Source organism: Pygocentrus nattereri, chromosome 27 (genome assembly GCF_015220715.1).
Source record: "Pygocentrus nattereri isolate fPygNat1 chromosome 27, fPygNat1.pri, whole genome shotgun sequence".
Lineage (NCBI taxonomy): Eukaryota > Metazoa > Chordata > Actinopteri > Characiformes > Serrasalmidae > Pygocentrus > Pygocentrus nattereri.
The window spans coordinates 14,873,799-14,891,087 of NC_051237.1; positions in this window are offsets into that span (position 1 = coordinate 14,873,799).

Here is a 17,289-nt window from a genome sequence, read left to right on the forward strand (position 1 = left end):
GATTGGGTACATTTTCTTCTATGCATATCTGTAGATGGCCATGCAGGGAGTTTTAGTTTATATTCCTCTATGTGCTTTTGAGATTGTGCAACACATTTTTATGTTTTCTTGCATGTTTGGGCTGTTTGTGTTTAAGTCTGTGTCTGTGTTTAAGTCTATGTGTGCTGACATGCATTGTGCCCATGTATATGAGAAATTCACTGAGGTAATGCATGCAGTCGACCTCATCAAAAGCTATTGATTTTTGCCAGCTTAAAAATAACCTTAGTGTTTGTGGCAGTACGAAGGCTGTTTTCAAGACATTTGTTATGAATAATGCAGCAACTGAGCTACTTGTACTCATTGTTTTAATGATTTAATAATTCACAATATTTTGCTTTGGGAGGCTGTACAGAGTGACCGCAAAAGCAAAGTGGCTTATTAATATCGCAGGTGATGGACTCTGCGCTTTTAATGAGACATGCTGTCAGCTTGAACTTTCCAAGCCAGTTCATAGAGGATCCCTGGTGGTATCTGAACATGTTGTTGGTGTTAAGGATGTACAGTATGTTCACGTTAAGAGCAGAGGTTGGCGAAGTACACAAATCATGTACTTGAGTTAAAGTAGAGATAAAGAGGTAAAATATTACTCCAGTAAAAGTAGAAGTCCTTACTCGAGATCTCAACTTCAGTAAAAGTACAGAAGTATTTGCCTTCAAATGTACTTAAGTATAAAGTAAAAGTACTAAAAGAGTAATTCTGGCTCTGATGTCCTGTTATCATTTTTATAACAAGACTCTCTTCATGAACTCATTTCAGGAGAAAATCCTCCAGTGTCTCTCGGTAAACCAGTCTTTTAATAGACGTTTAAAAGAGGATTTCCTTTACTGTATTTACTGTATTGATCTGTAGGCCTCTGTTCATAAACATAAACTAACCCAAACTAATTTACTATAAAATGAAAGTGTATGAATTCAGAAAAAAAGAAAGACGCCAGTCACGACTGCATATGTGGACATATTTCTATATTGTGATCTATTTACACAAAGTTAGGTTAGTTCCATCATTGGTGCTCTGGCTTTGCACTTCTTTTGTTTTGACATATTACATTTTTATACACTCAGAAACCAAAAGGAACGACAGATTTCTCAGAATGTAGTGGAGTAAAAAGTCAGATATTTGATTTTGAAATATAGTGGAGTGAAAGTAAAAAAGTCGCCCAGAATGGAAAAACTACTTAAGTACTGTAACGAATTACATTTACTTAGTTACTGTCCACCACTGGTTAAGAGTAATAGCATGCACTATAGGTTAACAACTTTAAGTTGGGGTGGGATTGTAATAAAACATTGCTTTTCTGTATGTTGACAACATCCATAGTATGAAGATGAGTCCAAGGGAAAGTTAGTATGCCTTGTCTTGCTTGTTATTAATGAGGAAACCGATTAGTATACTGTTCCTATTAGTATGTTCATACACTTACCAGACCTTCAAATCACCTTCCGCTCACCTTTTTTCCCCCATTTAGTGTTAACACCTTTCTTCTCTGAAATGGCATGTGATGTAATTCCAAAGGACATGAACGATGGTGACGAGGAGATGTTTGGAATATGCAGATGTGCTGAAGACTCGAAACACGTCGTCAGGCCTGTGATTTACTCACACTATGGTGAGTCAGTTGCACCTCCTCTGCCCCAACTTTGACTCACACATTAATCACAGCTGAGCCCATTTATGCTGGAGCTCTTTCTGTGATGTTAAATTTTCAGCCTGGTAACATCTGTCCTATGATTGAGCAGCTGTAGAACTATAGTTATATATCAAAAGCAGAAAGGCATGCAGACATGCAAGCCAGATACCTGTTGCATGGTCACATTCACAACACAAGAACTACGTTCATTATAAAAGTAGTGCTAGATTCAGTTACTGCTATATTTGTGTTTACTTGACTCTGTTGTTAAGCTTACAGTGTTAGTATCTTTCGATACTGTATAGTCAGAGGCTTGTCTGAGTCAAGACAGAGAGCTGGAGTGACATCAGTGAGTGTAGTTCAATGTAAATGTGTTAATTCACTATTGTTCTCATATATATATATATATATATATATATATATATATATATATATATATATATATATATATATATATATATATATATATATATATATATATATATATATATATATGATGGTGATGATAGTCTCTTCTTTTCTAAAGCTTATTCAGAAGTTAAGCCATCCTGGAAAGTATAAATTGGATTCTCAACAGGCAGCAAACATGTTTTATTTAACTATGTAGAGCAGGTGTCTCAAATTCAAATAAAGTGGAGGCCACTTGCTAGGTGGTCTTCTCCAAGGGGCAGGGGAAGTGTAAAAATGCATGGAAAAGTGTCAATTTTTTTCATGCTATGAATTTTAACTACATACATCTTAGTCAATGCTTAGCAAGTCTTCTGTCACCACAAACCGGTACTACTACTGACAATGATGATGGTGATGATGATAATGATGATTGCAGTAATATGATTAAAAAGGGTGTTTAATAAACGTTTTAGCATTCACTTGAATGAAATAAACTTATTTAACAGTAGAATTACATGAGACTCCAATTATAATAGCCCTGGCATTTCTGCCGCGAGTGAAGTGCTGGGAATGGAGAGAAGTTAGTTCTGTATTCATAGTGGATTTGTTTGGTGCTTCAGAGAAGAGACTATTTTATTCTATTAAATGTATTGTTGATGGTCAGTAATGACAGAAAAGTTTCAGTTTGTAATTATCTTAGACGGAGACATCGCACTCAGCTGTTCTCAACAACAATTTGCGAGTCTACCTTACCCCAGGACCGAGATGAGAGGTGAGACCATTACAGTTCTGAGACCAAGACTGGACTTGAGTACTACAGCATTGACACATGGGACTTTTTAAAAGAAAAAATAAATACACAATTTTGTCTTGCCAATAATTATTTCGATACTGTATAATACAATGTATAGCTTATTAATTTAGCTCCAAGACAGGAGCCGAATTCTGAAGGGTTCAGAATCAGAACCAGAATCAAGCTTTATTGGCCAGGTAAAAGGGCTGCAACACATAAAGGGAACACAAGAGAAGTGAATGGACCAGAGCAGAATTAGAGCTTTAACTCAAAAGATGTACTTCTTTAAAGCTCACAAACATCCAACTGAAACAGGCACACACAAAGGGCCCATTTACATTTTGAGGCCTAAGAGGAGCCAAAGGTGATGGGGCCAAAGAAAAAAAGAAAAGTGCGTACCCATAATCTAAGCTAGAGTTAATCTAAACAAAACAAAAACAAAGAAAGCAAACCCAACTACTTAAACTAACACACATAAGTACAAATGGGGCACCCGCCTGCCAACCTGGCATATCTATACACACAGACAGCTACGTGATGTAAATGTACAAGGTGCCTCAAACTTACCTGCTGGACTCCTTGTTGGTGTAAGGTTGGATGTATATAACAATAACCTATGTGTTTTGTTAGAGATAGCAAATCAGTGGTGATAGATGGTCCCACTTCCTGTGTGAGCTCTGGCCGCCATCATGGTTGTGACTGCAGGTTATATAGCCCGTTGCTCCTCCCATGAAGGTCAGGTGGACTACCAACCTGCAGGAACAAAGGCACACGCATACACACACACAGAGAACATACCCAGCACCCAAACAGTGCCAGACCTGCAGGTAACACTACGCATACAAGGAATTTGGTTTTGGTTACAGGAGCTCACACTGCACAGTATCAGACAGACATTCACTTATAGGGAATAAGATAAAATAAATATAAAATATAACAAAATAAAATAAAACCTGCATTCCTACTTCACTCACTCAGACACACAAACACAAACTTACATTGTGTAAAGTATGAGTCTAAAGTTAAAGTGCTGAGTGCAGCAGCAGAGAAAGGGTATATAGTGGCAGAGAAAGGGGTCAACGAGGTGACAGTCAGACAGCTGGGGTAATATGGCAGGTGAGTAAGATGCTAGAACAAACATTGGTTTGAGCAGCAGTTCCAGAGGATGGAGTTGAACTTGATACTATATGCGAGTACAGGTAGAAGTGCAGTTTGAAGCTGGAATTGTTTTGTATGATATATTAACTGTTCAAGAGAGTGACGGCTTGCGTGAAGAAGCTCCTTTGTAGCCTGGATGTCCTGATCCTCATCTGGCTGAAGCGCTGGCCTGAGGGTAGGTGCTGGTGTCCGGGTTGAGAGGGGTCTGTGGTGATCTTCTCTGCACGCTTCCTGGTTCTAGAGGTATGCAGTTCTAACAGTGTAGGCAACTTAACCCCAATTGTCCTCTCTGCAGACATGATGATGCGCTGCAGTCTGTGGAGGTCAAGCTTGGTGGCTGAGCTGCCCCACACTGTGATGGACGTGGTGATGACAGACTCTATGATGGCTGTCGTGCCCAGGAACTTGCAGGACTCCACTGCCACCATAGTTCTGTCCAGGATGGTGAGTGCTAGCAGGGCTGGAGGGCTCTTCCTGAAGTCCACTGTCAACTCCACTGTTTTTGCTGTGTTCAGCACCAGGTTGTTGTGGCTGCTCCAAAGGACCACCTGATCAACCACTCATCTGTAAGCAGACTCATCACCATCTCGGATGAGACCAATGACTGTAGTGTCATCTGCATACTTCAAGATTTTGACTGAGGGGTCTGTGGAGGTCCAGTCGTTTGTGTACAGAGAAGAGCAATGGTGAGAGGACACAACCCTGTGGACCGCCTGTACGGATGATCTGGGTGTTTGAGGTGAACTTTCCCAAACTCACCTGCTGCTCTCTGCCAGTGAGGAAGTTGGTTTGGCACGCTGAGTTGGAGTAGTTTGTTGTGTAGCTGTCCTGGGGTGATTGTATTAAAGTTCCTGATCTTCTAGTCTGTCATATGCTCTGCCTGTTAGTCAGATTGCTCTGTTCTGTCACTTTTGTCAACTAGAGACACATTCAGAGGTGCTACTGCAGGATCACAGTGAATGTGAAATTGTTTTTCTTCCATGTTTTTACATATTTACTTCAGAAATGACTCAAAGATTACTCACTCAACCTTTTCAGGATATTCGTTTTCACTCATTCAAATGTTTTTTTATGAGTCCCTTTTTTTAGAAAAAGAAATCTGACATGTTAATTTAAAGGGTGTTACAGTAGCTGTTAATATGGAGTTCAATTTGAGTCAAAAGTTTCCTATAAAGTAAAGTATGTTTCATTTACACTGGAATTGAGCAGTATTTTTTAACCTTATGTTAATCTAACTCTTACTGTTTGTATTTGGAACATATTTTGCACATTTTGATGTTTAACATTTTGCTTGTGGATTGTTTTATTTTATTTGAAATTGTTGGCACAAAATTAAGTCCAGAGATGAAACTTTCAAGGGGAAAATCCTGTAATAGTATCAAACAGTGACCCAATGGCATCACCAACCTCTCGGTTTGCTCTTTGGGGATGCTTCGTCAAGACTTTGCAGCAACCTATTTCAGTCATTTCTTTTGGGGGATTTCTGAATTCAGTCTCCTTTTCACCAAGTAAAATGCAAGTGTGGCTGGTGTGATATCCAGAGATATCACACATCACAAGTCTAAAATTTCCCACTTGTTCCTGCTGATGAACTCTTTGCTTGCACTGGAAGTGGCAGTGTGGTTTTTGGGGAATTGTTTTGCTGCATACAGCTAGTTTTTACTTATTCTCTCTCCATTTACATTTACACCATTTAGCAGCCAGTTACCAAGGTTAGAGAGAAAGACGGCCCTGAGCTCAGATACTGCTAGAAACAAAAAGTCACTGTAGATACCCAGAAAAAAGGAACGGAGTTGAACACAGAACAGTGCAACACAATAAGACACAATACATAAGTGCAGTACAATACATTACATCAATATTTAACTCAGTGCTCATTTAAGTGCTGTGTAAAGAGACGGTCTTCAGTCTGCATTTGAAGACAGTAAGAGACTCTGCTGTTCGGACAGCCAGTGGGAGTTTGTTCCACCACCTGGGTGCAGTACAGAGAAACCTTTTGATGCTTGTCTTCCACGCGCCTTAAAGGATGGCGGGTCAAGCCGAGCTGTACTGGAAGCTCGAAGGGCTCGTGGTACAGTTCAAGATTTCACCACTGCCATCACGTAGGTAGGGGCTGGTCCATTTTTGACTTTTTAGGCCAGCATTAGGGTTTTAAATCTGATGCGTGCAGCTACAGGAAGCCAGTGAAGGGAGCACAGCAGTGGGGTGACGTGGCTGATCTTAAGGGAGACTGAAGACGAGCCGTGCTGTCGTGATTCTATCTACACTTTATCTTCAGTTTTAGTTCATCTGTGTCTCATCTGTCCATTGCATTATACACTGTTCCAGTACTCAATCATCTTTTACATTCTAGCAAACCCTTAACTGCTGTTTCTATTCGTGGTGATAATGAGGGGTTTGCGTCTTGCGGTGTGACCTTTACAATTCTGACGCGAATGTTGTTACCTTCACTACTGTGTCAAGAAGGTTGTGACAGTTAGTTTTTGAGTGCTTCTTCACACGATCTGTTCTACCACCAGATGCAGTTTTTCAGGCCTGATTGTTGGCTGTTGAATACACCAGTGGTTTATTTCTTTTACAAGACTTTTTCAAATTGTTAACTTTTTTCGCTCTACAGAGTTTCTGTGCTATGACTCTGAGTCAGTTCTTTTTATTTGTTCCTTTCAGCTTTTTCTTTCATAGACAGCTCTTTCGTTTTCATGTTGTTTAGAGCTAAGGCAGATACCAAAGGGAAGATAAAAGGCCAAATCCAATGCTACACAACCCTGTGAAAGCTCTGTTATGAGCGCATCAGTGCAGTGGGACAGACCTCGTCAATAAAGAACATCTCAGTGGTATCTGTTCCAGTATTGATGCTCACTTTAAACTGGGATCATTATTCTACAACAAGGTAATATATAAGCATGTTAAAGGGGAGTGCCACCGATTTTTCTGAATAATCCAGTGGCTGAGATGTATACAGTCATCCAGAGAGGTTTTAAGTGAAATGAGTCATTTGCAGGGAAGCTCACCAAGTCAGATTTCTTTATAGTGGTAATAGGAACCAGGATGTTTACAATGCATACATGGCCATTTTATTTTCTATCCAAAACCACCAGTGAACCTAAACATAGCTTCTGAGTTTTATGATAGTACAGAAATGGTCAACTGGAAAAAATAAGTTTTCTTTGGGGAATATTTTGCCATGAAGCATGTCTTTCATGTATCCCTCCACCATGAGGGGATCCAAATACATTAAATAGAATCAAATGGATGGCAAGTGTAAGTGTGGCTGACTATATTCTATTAGACTTCACCATCAAAGACAGGTCTTTACTACCCACATTTTTAGTGGATGCCGTGTCTCAATCAAATGAGATTTCAGAGGAAAATTTGTTACCCTTCCTTGGAACGGTTACCCAAAAGTCAAGTCAAAAAAATGACTCCAAGGCTAAGGCGTAGAATATTCTGGGAGATCACAAAGAACCCCGTTGTGACATTAAGGATATGCAGGCCTCTCTTACACTGGCTAATATCGATGTCCACAATCAGGCAAACTCCAAACAAGAACAGTATGTACAGAATGATAGCATGGAGGAAGAACCTGCTCTCCAGGAAGAACATTTATGCCTGTTTGAACTTTCCTAATGACTGGATGAGACAGAAGACCACAGAAATAATGTTATGTGGATGGAAAAGGCAAAAAAGAGATTTTTATGGCTTAAATGAGAAATGTTAGGTTTGGCAAAACATGGCATGGCGTAACATTCCAGCATAAGAAATTTGTCTTTGAAACATGGTGGAGGCAGTATGTTTGGGGCTGTCATCATTTGATGGATGAATTTTGGATTGTATCACAATATTCTACAGAAGAATGTTTGGATATATTCATCTATGAACTGAAACTTAACAGATGGTGGGTCCTGCAGAGAGACAACCACCCTAAAAACACCAGTTAGAAGGGTTAAAGCAGAAGAAATATCACATAATCCAGAACTTAATCCAATGGATACGCTGAGGTAGAGCCTAAACTATAGTATTCCTGCAAGAAGGCTTTCACCAACATGACAGAGTTAAAGCAGTTCAGTAAGGAAGAAAGGACCAAAAACCCTCCAAGTCAATGTGCAGATCTGACAGTTATAGGAACCATTTGTCAGAAGTCTTTGCTGCTCAAGGGAGTCATATCAGTTACTGAAGGCAGAGGTTCACAAAGTTTTGACAACAAAAGTATTGTTATGAAATGTATCTAAGTGGGGCAGTCGTGGGCTGGAGGTTAGGGATCCAGCCTTGTGACTGGAAGGTTGCTGGTTCAATCCCCTCAGCTGACAGTCCATGATTGAAGTGCCCTTGAGCAAGGCACCTAACCCCCATTTGCTCTTTGGGCACTGTGGATAGGGCTGCCCACTGTTCTGGGCAAGTGTGCTCACTGCCTCCTAGTGTGTATGTTCACTAGTGTGCATGTATGTGGGTGTTTCACTGCACGGAGGGCTTATTTCACAGTGTGCAGACACAGGGACAGATGGTTCTCAATTCAAAGACATTTAATGTTGGATCACTTAGTTCAATACATGCATGAAAAACTTTATATTTGTCTGTATTTTTTTTATTTGGTTCTCCTCTATTCTCTTCTATCTATTCTTATGAGATAAATGAATATCTAATCAGACTTACGTAGAAATTCACAAAATGATAAAGGGTTCACAAACCTTTAAGCACCACCGTATATTACATCACACAGTTATTCTATGGACACTGTAAAAATGGCATATTCTACACCTTGAGCTCCAGTGTATTCCTTTTGGAAGGCCAAAATTGTAACCATGCTGAATCACTCTCTTTCACCATTATCCAAAGCTAACAGTTCCTTTGCTATGGTTCTGTATTACAGAGGTTTGGGTCATTTCTCTGCACCACTGCATTGATCTGGGTGGTATTTGATGGGTTTATGGGCTTCACCTCTTGTTGACCAGGCCAATTTCATATTGAGAGTGATTGATCTTTACAGAGACGAAGTTGATCTGCTCTCATCTTCAAGTCATTCTGAAGGACACATTATTCTCATTCTCTCCAGGGGGAAATTCCAGATGGTACACTTATCAACTAGAGGCCTTATTTTGGTAGAATAAACAGATTAACTTCAGAATGGCAGTTTTTTTCTTCCTCACAGAGATCTGAAAAAAGACCACAATAATTGTAAAGTCTTTTCCAGGTAATTTCCTCTTTCCAGTAAATGTGAGTGTGTTTTTTGTCCTTCACTTCTTTCATGGATTGTTTAAAATGGGCTCAAAAAGGTAGTGATTGGAGGGGTCTCATATGATTGTTGTGTAATTTGGCTTCAAAGTGGCCCAACTCTGTTTTGCGTCTGCCATTGGGCGTGATGGACGAGCCCGGCTGAGGAGGAGACGAGGGACGATGAGCTGGCGGCCGGTAGGCACGCTTCACACTCTCAGGTTTGAGCCGGCAGCCTGCATGTGACACGAATCCTGCAGCTAATTACGGTTGCTTAGAACAATCTAGGAAATTGCAGTTGTTTTGACATGATGACTGATTATAATGTTGGAGGATGTCCGTGGGGTGCTTCAAAATCAGCCAAGCAGATGTTGCTGATGCATATCGAAAGGCAGAGCACTTTAGCTCAAGAGCATTTTACTGTATGTAGAGACACATGTGGGTCTGCACAGCCTTTTCTCTGCACTAGTAGGAACAGCCTTTGGCATAAAACGCATGTATTGAAAAGATATTACAGCATATTTTATTTATATTTTGGAATACTGACACACAAACTATATGGCCAAAAATATGTGGACAGCCTAATTACTGAGTTGAGGTGTTTCAGCCGCACACATTGCTTATTGCTAGGTGTGGAAAATCAAGCACACACCCATGTGACCTCCATAGACAAAGACTGACTGTAGAATGAGTCGTAGTGAAGAGCACAGTGATTTTAAATGTGGTACTGTTATGGGATGCCACCTATGTCACAAGTCAGTTTGTAAAATTCATGTGCAGCTAGGTCTGCCCAGGACAACCGTAAGTGCTATTGTTATGAAATGTATCTAGAAGCAACAACAGCTCAGCCACCATGCAGTAGACCACATAAGCTCACTGTAGTGGGTTGCATAACTCACTACAGAGTCCCAAACTTACTCTGGAAGCAATATCAGCACAAGAACTGAGTGTAGTGAACCTACCTAAGATCAGTATGCATAATGTCAAGTGTCGGCTGGAGTGGTCATCACACGTCATTGCAGTGTAAATGTGTTCTCTGGAGTGAATTACGCTTCCCTCTCTGGTAGCCTGATAGATAAACCTGGATTTGGCAGATGTTAAGAAAATGCTACTGGAATGCATAGTGCCAACAGATAAGTCTAAAAGGGACAATGATCTAGGGCTGTTTTTAGGGTCTGGACTAGGCCCCTTAGTTCCTTTGAAAGGTAAGGTTAATACTATAGCATACGAAGACATTTTAGACAATATATGCTTCCAACTTTGTGGCCACAGTTTTGTCAATACCATATGAATGCCTATGTTTTTGGGATGGGATGTCCACAAACTTGTAGAGCTGTAATCGTCAGATGTTCACATAATTTTGGCCATATAGTGTACAACAATATATTTAATTTCTATAGAGAACAGAGCCCAGTACTTCGTAGAAAAAGTATATTATATTTTTGGTTGTAAAATACTCTCAAAAGTGCCAGGAATCTAAATGTTAGCTAGGTAGAAAAGTGCTGTTAAATATTGAATATGTAATATTGAAAGAGTTCAAAAGGATTAGGTACATCAGGCGGCCATTTGCACATTACTGCTGCAGCGTCATTTACCTTTGATATTCCTTGAAAAATATGTGCTTAACAAAGCTGATTAACCAGTGCTTATAAAAGTAGCAGTGTGTGAGGAAATGAAGGCTACACGCTTCATTTTGCCTTGCGCTGCCTTCAGAACCCATTTAATATTTATTATATTATTATATTGCATTATGTGTATTATGAGACCAGGTGGTGCACTACATTGCATTCACAACATAAACAATAGAAATCCAATTAGAGTTATTGATCAATACCAGCACTGTGATGTTAGTAGTACTTCGTGTTCTTTTTGCTTGAAAATGCAGTCTTTTCCTCTACACATGCAGTATGCACTCTATGGGACTGGATATGTTCATGTAGATTGAGCAGCTTGCTTCCAGAATGGCCACCACACATGCCATCAATGTCACATCAACTGACAAAAGTATTTGATGAGCCAGCAGGGCAGTGTGTGCACACTGCATGATTGAGAAGAATGACTCATCATCCAACTCTGAATGCCATTCTCCAAGTCCTTTGTACAGAATAATTAATGCATGAGAGTGCCATATGGGCAAGGGCTGGAAAATTAAATTCATAAGAGAAGTAATGGCTTGACAACGCAAGAGGGAAGTATGCAACATTTCCCTTCAATAGCTAGTTAGACAGACCCCCGTGCACAGCGGGCCCCTTGTTTAATAAAGACCCGTGGTGGCAAACTCGACAGCCGTTCAGGGAGGCTTGAACAACAAAATCACCATAATGTCCAACCTTCGTTTTTGGGGGCTGTTTAAATTTTAATCATTAAATGAGTTTTTGAGTGGGTGACAGCTCTCCTGATCAATAATTCAAACATGTGAAGGGATTAAAAAAAAAAACAAAAAAAAACACAAGCATTACTGAAAGGTTTGTTGTGGGTGTTGCAAATGTAAAGGCAGATCACAAAATGCACCAAAAATCTGCGGCAGTTTGAAAGCTCTGCAGCTCACAGCAATACCAGTTTAAGGGATCAAAGGAGGTATAAACTCAGTTCAGCTTTTTTGTGCTTGACACGGTCAGACTGCAAAGGTAATGTGTAGATTATGCAGAGGTACAGGTAGGAATTTTGAGCACCCTGAAGATGTCACGCATGGACCACTGTCACAACATTAAAACATGCTAGAATTGCCATGGTCCTACTCTTTTTTTGTTATAAGTCCAAAATTCCAAACTCTTACTTAGCACGCAGAAAGCTAAGTATGAACATAAGCCAAATGACTGCATTTTAATATACTGTATACAACTGGCTGCTACTGTAATGTTTATTACTCATCAAAAGCATTGCTTCTTGACTATTGAAGCAAAATCTATAAGGCACTGTTTACAGCAAGTATAGGACAGATAGAATATTCAAATCCCACTTAAATCTCTACTACACTTGTTTTTTTTCCAGTAGATTGCAGAGTAATGGAGATTTTCATATGTATACAAGGCTGAAAGGTAGAAAGGGAGGCTAGAGAGTGTCCTCAGCATATACAGCGACTGTCAAATCACTTTCTACTTCAGCTTTACTTTAAAGGTAAGCTCATGAATTTCACTGAAATGACATGACATCTTAACACAAAAACAAAGCATGTTGCACTACTGACTTATGAAGGTCATTGTTCACAGTTAAATACTGCATTCATCATTTTATTGTGAAATCAACTAATCTTAAGATATTTTCTGTAATAACACAAAAAACACTGAGGTTGACCTTAAGCTTAAGTTAAAAGTATGTTTTAAAAATGTATCTTTGAAAGATTCTGTCCATATACAGTTCAAAACGTGGTGATTGAATATCACTGTTGTCGGAAGGAACCTCTTTTGACCTAAGTTGAAAATACTTGTTACCTTTTACATTGTATATAAACTTCATGATGAATGGAGCAAATATAAAAGCCCAAATTGACTTGGAAGAAATTCTGGTTCCACTGACTTACATTAAAAGTAAAGTAGGTTTATTCCTTCTCGTATAAGATTACCATTTTGGAGAAGCTTTTTTTTTAAATGAACACATTTGTAATTATAGCTTTTTTTAAGTTTAGTACAGAATACAGTTACATCACTGTAATCTTGTGGTCCAAGTGACTATAAAATGCTCTGTAAAGAGTGTAAAGCTCCAGCACATCTTTTCCATTTGCTGACTGCAGTTACAACAGGATAAGCATCTTAAGAGCTCACCCTGATTACCCACTTTTACCCCCAAAACCATGTTTTTGAAGTCCTTTTTCTGGTGTTTGTGAAAGCTAGATTTGCATTTTTTGCATTTGCAATTTTGTTGTGGCATTTTCTGTATTACGTATATTTCAAATAATTCTTATTAAAATAATACCACATATATATGTAATATCTAATTATCTATTTTCCTTTTCATGGACGTTAGACAACTAGACAGTTCTGTTTATAGAAAGGGAGATTCTTCTCAACTGCATGCAGTACTGTTATTTCAAAACAGCAAAAGCACACATCCCCTCCACCACCACCCCACCCTACCCCTCTCCACATACAGTCACACAAAATCAACCTGATCTAGTATGCAACAACACAGTCCATGTTTAAGTATGCTATCACCATCCTCAGCTGGTGTGTATGAATACCAAGTGCTGCATGGCTTTGTTAGAATTTGCCCTTCGGTATGTTTTGTCTTCATAGAGGAACTGACAATAGATTGAAAAGCCCTCTTTCAGCAGATAAGCCGTTTCTCTCACTCATATGAAAACGCAGCATTCGTGTTATGAGGGGGATGCTCCTCTGCCAGTTAATACTCAGTTCGTTTGGTGTTAACTACTGACCGTTTGTTTGACTGCTCTTATTACTTAGAGCTTACTTTTCAAGCAGAGGAATCAGTTTTATTACGGTGCTGGAATTTATTCAGTTTTATTAGAGCACTGGAATTTATATGGCAAGAACATTGTTTCATAATCTCCTGCTTTAATAGAGACATTATTGTGTTTAAACCACATATAAAACTGGAGAGAAGATTAAAACTAATTGGAAAACAGTAATACCAAAAAAGGAGGGGAAAAAAACTTTGAATTCACTGGATGCTTGACTGGTCTAATTAGACAACCTACTGTCATGTTTCTGCTATCACTGTCAGCTCAGAGAGGAGACCGCCGCTGCCCCCGTCATAATCCCACAGCCCTTCCATGGGAATTTCAATATTTCAGTGAGTGAAAAAAAAAAAGAAAAGAAAGCGAAGGCTCCTTTATCTCCCCCTGGCATTCTACACGAGCATATAGCACAGTATTCTGACACGAGAACCGTGTGTCATGTGTTCCACTGGTGCTCTTGTGAACTGTCAAATATGGAGGACAGTGTCTGCTTTGAATCCTTTGTCAATGTAAGGCTTCCATAGACGCCTCTGCAGATTTGAAGAGCCACTTAACATTTGCTGATGCCCTCTCTTAACAATAGCCCTGGTGTAAAACCTGGACCGTATAGAAAAACATACATGTAAGATTCATATAGGTCTGTGTATTCAATGATTCTCATAGACACTGAGATATTGATCCTTTCATCATTTCTACCACAGATGCTGAGCCTTCTCAATCTTAAAGCAGCAGTACGAAACTTCACAGGAACTTTGAAAAGATTGAAAGCCATTTTTTTTTCAGCTCAACGTTCTGTCTGAGTTGGACAGAACAGACAAGAGTGGACCTCATTAAAGCGCCTGTCAAAACAAAGGGGGAGGAAGCCATTCTAGCCCTGACTCATGGCTTTACTGTGATAGATAGATAGATAGATAGATAGATAGATAGATAGATAGATAGATAGATAGATAGATAGATAGATAGATAGATAGATAGATAGATAGATAGATAGATAGATAGATAGATAGATAGATAGATAGCAGCCAGTACCACACGCACAGAACAGTAATAGTAATAAGGCTGTAGACAATATAACAGGAAGAATAAATATAAAAGATCCTATCTACAGGCATATATACAAATATAAATATACAACAATCTGTAATAAGGTCTATAACCTGAGATGTAAGACGCAGTGCAATAATGACTGTACGAGGCGGCACAGGTAATGGCTAATAGTGACCATACTGAATGAATAAATATGAGCAGATATTCGTACCAAAATAAAGTGTCCATATGTGCAGATGGATAAAGAAGCATAAGCTTAAGCCTGAGATGTAAGACCTATGATTTGTGATTTAACATGATATTCAGATTTAGTCCTCATCTCTCCTCTTCCCTCTTCTCTCTTCTCTTCTGGCCTCCCTGGGAAGAGGTGAAGAGCCTGATGGCTCTGAGGACAAAGGAGCCCCTTAATCTGTCGGTTGAGCAGCTCTGTGACAGCAACCTGCCGCTAAACATGCTCCTCCTGTCCATGATGATGGTGTGCAGTGGGTGGCCATCCTCCTCCATAACGGAGAGCAGTTTGTGTGATGTCCTCCTCTCAGCCACCTTGACCACAGAGTCCAGTTCCACACCGACCACTGACCCCGCTCGCCTGACCAGCTTGTCCAGTCGCATCTCATCTCTCCTTTTTATGCTTCCTCCCCAGCACATCATAGTATAAAAAAGACAACCATGGTCTGATCTGCTTCCTGCAGATGTTAAAGAACCTCAGCCTCCTCAGGAAGTAGAACCTGCTTTGACCCTTCCTGTACAGGATGTCTGTGTTGGCTGACCAGTCCAACCTATCATCCAGCTGCAGACCGGGATACCTATAGCTCGTTACTCTCTCTACTTCAACCCCCTCGGTAGATATTGGCTGTGTGGGTGGCCTGTCCCTGCAAAAGTCCACCACCATCTCCTTGGTCTTGGCAGTGTTCAGAAGCAAGTTATTCCCACAGCACCACTCCACAAAGTCCTTCACCAGGGTCTTGTACTCCTCCTCCTGCCCTCCCCTTACACAAGCCATGATGGCAGTGTCATCAGAAAACTGCATGTGGCATGTGGCACTGAAAGTCTGAGGTGTACAGTGGGAAGAGAAAGGGGAAAGTACAGTCCCTTGTGGTGCTCTTGTGCTGCTGACCACAGTCTCTGATGTACAGTCCTTCAGCCTGACATACTGAGGTCTGCCAGTGATGTAGTCAGTAATCCAGGAGACCAGGTGTGAATCCACTTGCACTTATCTCTCAGTTGGAGGGGCTGAATGGTATTAAAGGCCCTGGAAAAATAATAACTCTTGCAGTGCAACCACCCTTGTCCAGATAAGAGTGGGGTCGATCGAGGAGGTATAGCATGGCATCCTCCACTCCCACTTTCTCCTTGTAGGCCAACTGCAGGGGTTCCATTGCGTGTCGAACCTGGGGTCTGAGAAGGTGTAGAAGAAGGCACTCCAGCATCTTCATGACATGTGATGTTAGAGCAACAGGTCTGAAGTCATTGAGTTCACTGGGTCGCCCCCTCTTGGGTACTGGAATGAGCCGAATTTACACAACTTCATACGCGACAATGTATTCTCATGTTTATTCAGCTTTTAAAGAACAGAAGCTTAAATAGCTTGTAGCTTGTACAGAAAAACTAAGAAAAACCTCCCCATTATATAGGAGATTCTTTTTATTGTGGAGAAGAGGTTCTTGAAACTTTAAACAGGTATTTTACACTTGCACTTCACTACATCATGTTGGAATAAATCTATAGCTCTTTTGATCATGTATAAAGTGTGCTGGACTCAAATAACATAACTCCTAGGCAATAGCCATACTGCAGTTATCTCCATCTCTTATAAGATTTCCTTTGGTCCATTTATCATGAAATTTATGCACAAAGTAAAGACTAACAGGTGGTTTCAAATTTTGTCAAAAGCTGAAAAATGACAGAAAAGGAGATAAACCGACAAACCGATATGCTGGTTTTGCTAATCACCAGCTTTGCTAGTCTATGTAAAAGTAATTGTTTACAAGCTGGTTATTGTTTTGTCTGGATGCTCTTTATTAGAGTTGGGTTCATAACAAAGCTAATAAAGAATAATCTGATTTTGCAGACCCTTACAGTACCAATGTACCTGTGAGGGATCCATAAAGAGCCTAAGGATAGGTCCTACAAAGAACCTTTCTTGAAAAGTTGCTGTGAAAGTCATGGGCTGGAGGGGCAGTTGTGGGCTGGAGGTTGGGGAACTGGCTCTGTGACCGGAAGGTTGCTGGTTTGATCCCCAGCACCAACAGTCCATGACTGAGGTGTCCTTGAGCAAGACACCTAACCCCCTAGGGCTGCCCACCGCTCTGGGCAAGTGTGCTCACTGCCCCCTAGTGTGTGCATGTGGTGTTTCACTTCACAGATGGGTTAAATGCAGAGGTGAAATTTCCCCATTGATGGGATTAAAAAGTGCTTTTTTTTCAAAAAAAGAAAGAACTATTGTCTTTACTTTGGATATTCTTCTTATTATTTAATACCAAATTATGAAATACGTATTACAAAATATTATTATTATAAAATACCAAAAACCTCACCTTTCTTTTTTTTTTAAATGCTGGTATTGTTTCCTGCAGACTGAATAGCTGCAGTTTACAAGTTCCTGTTCAA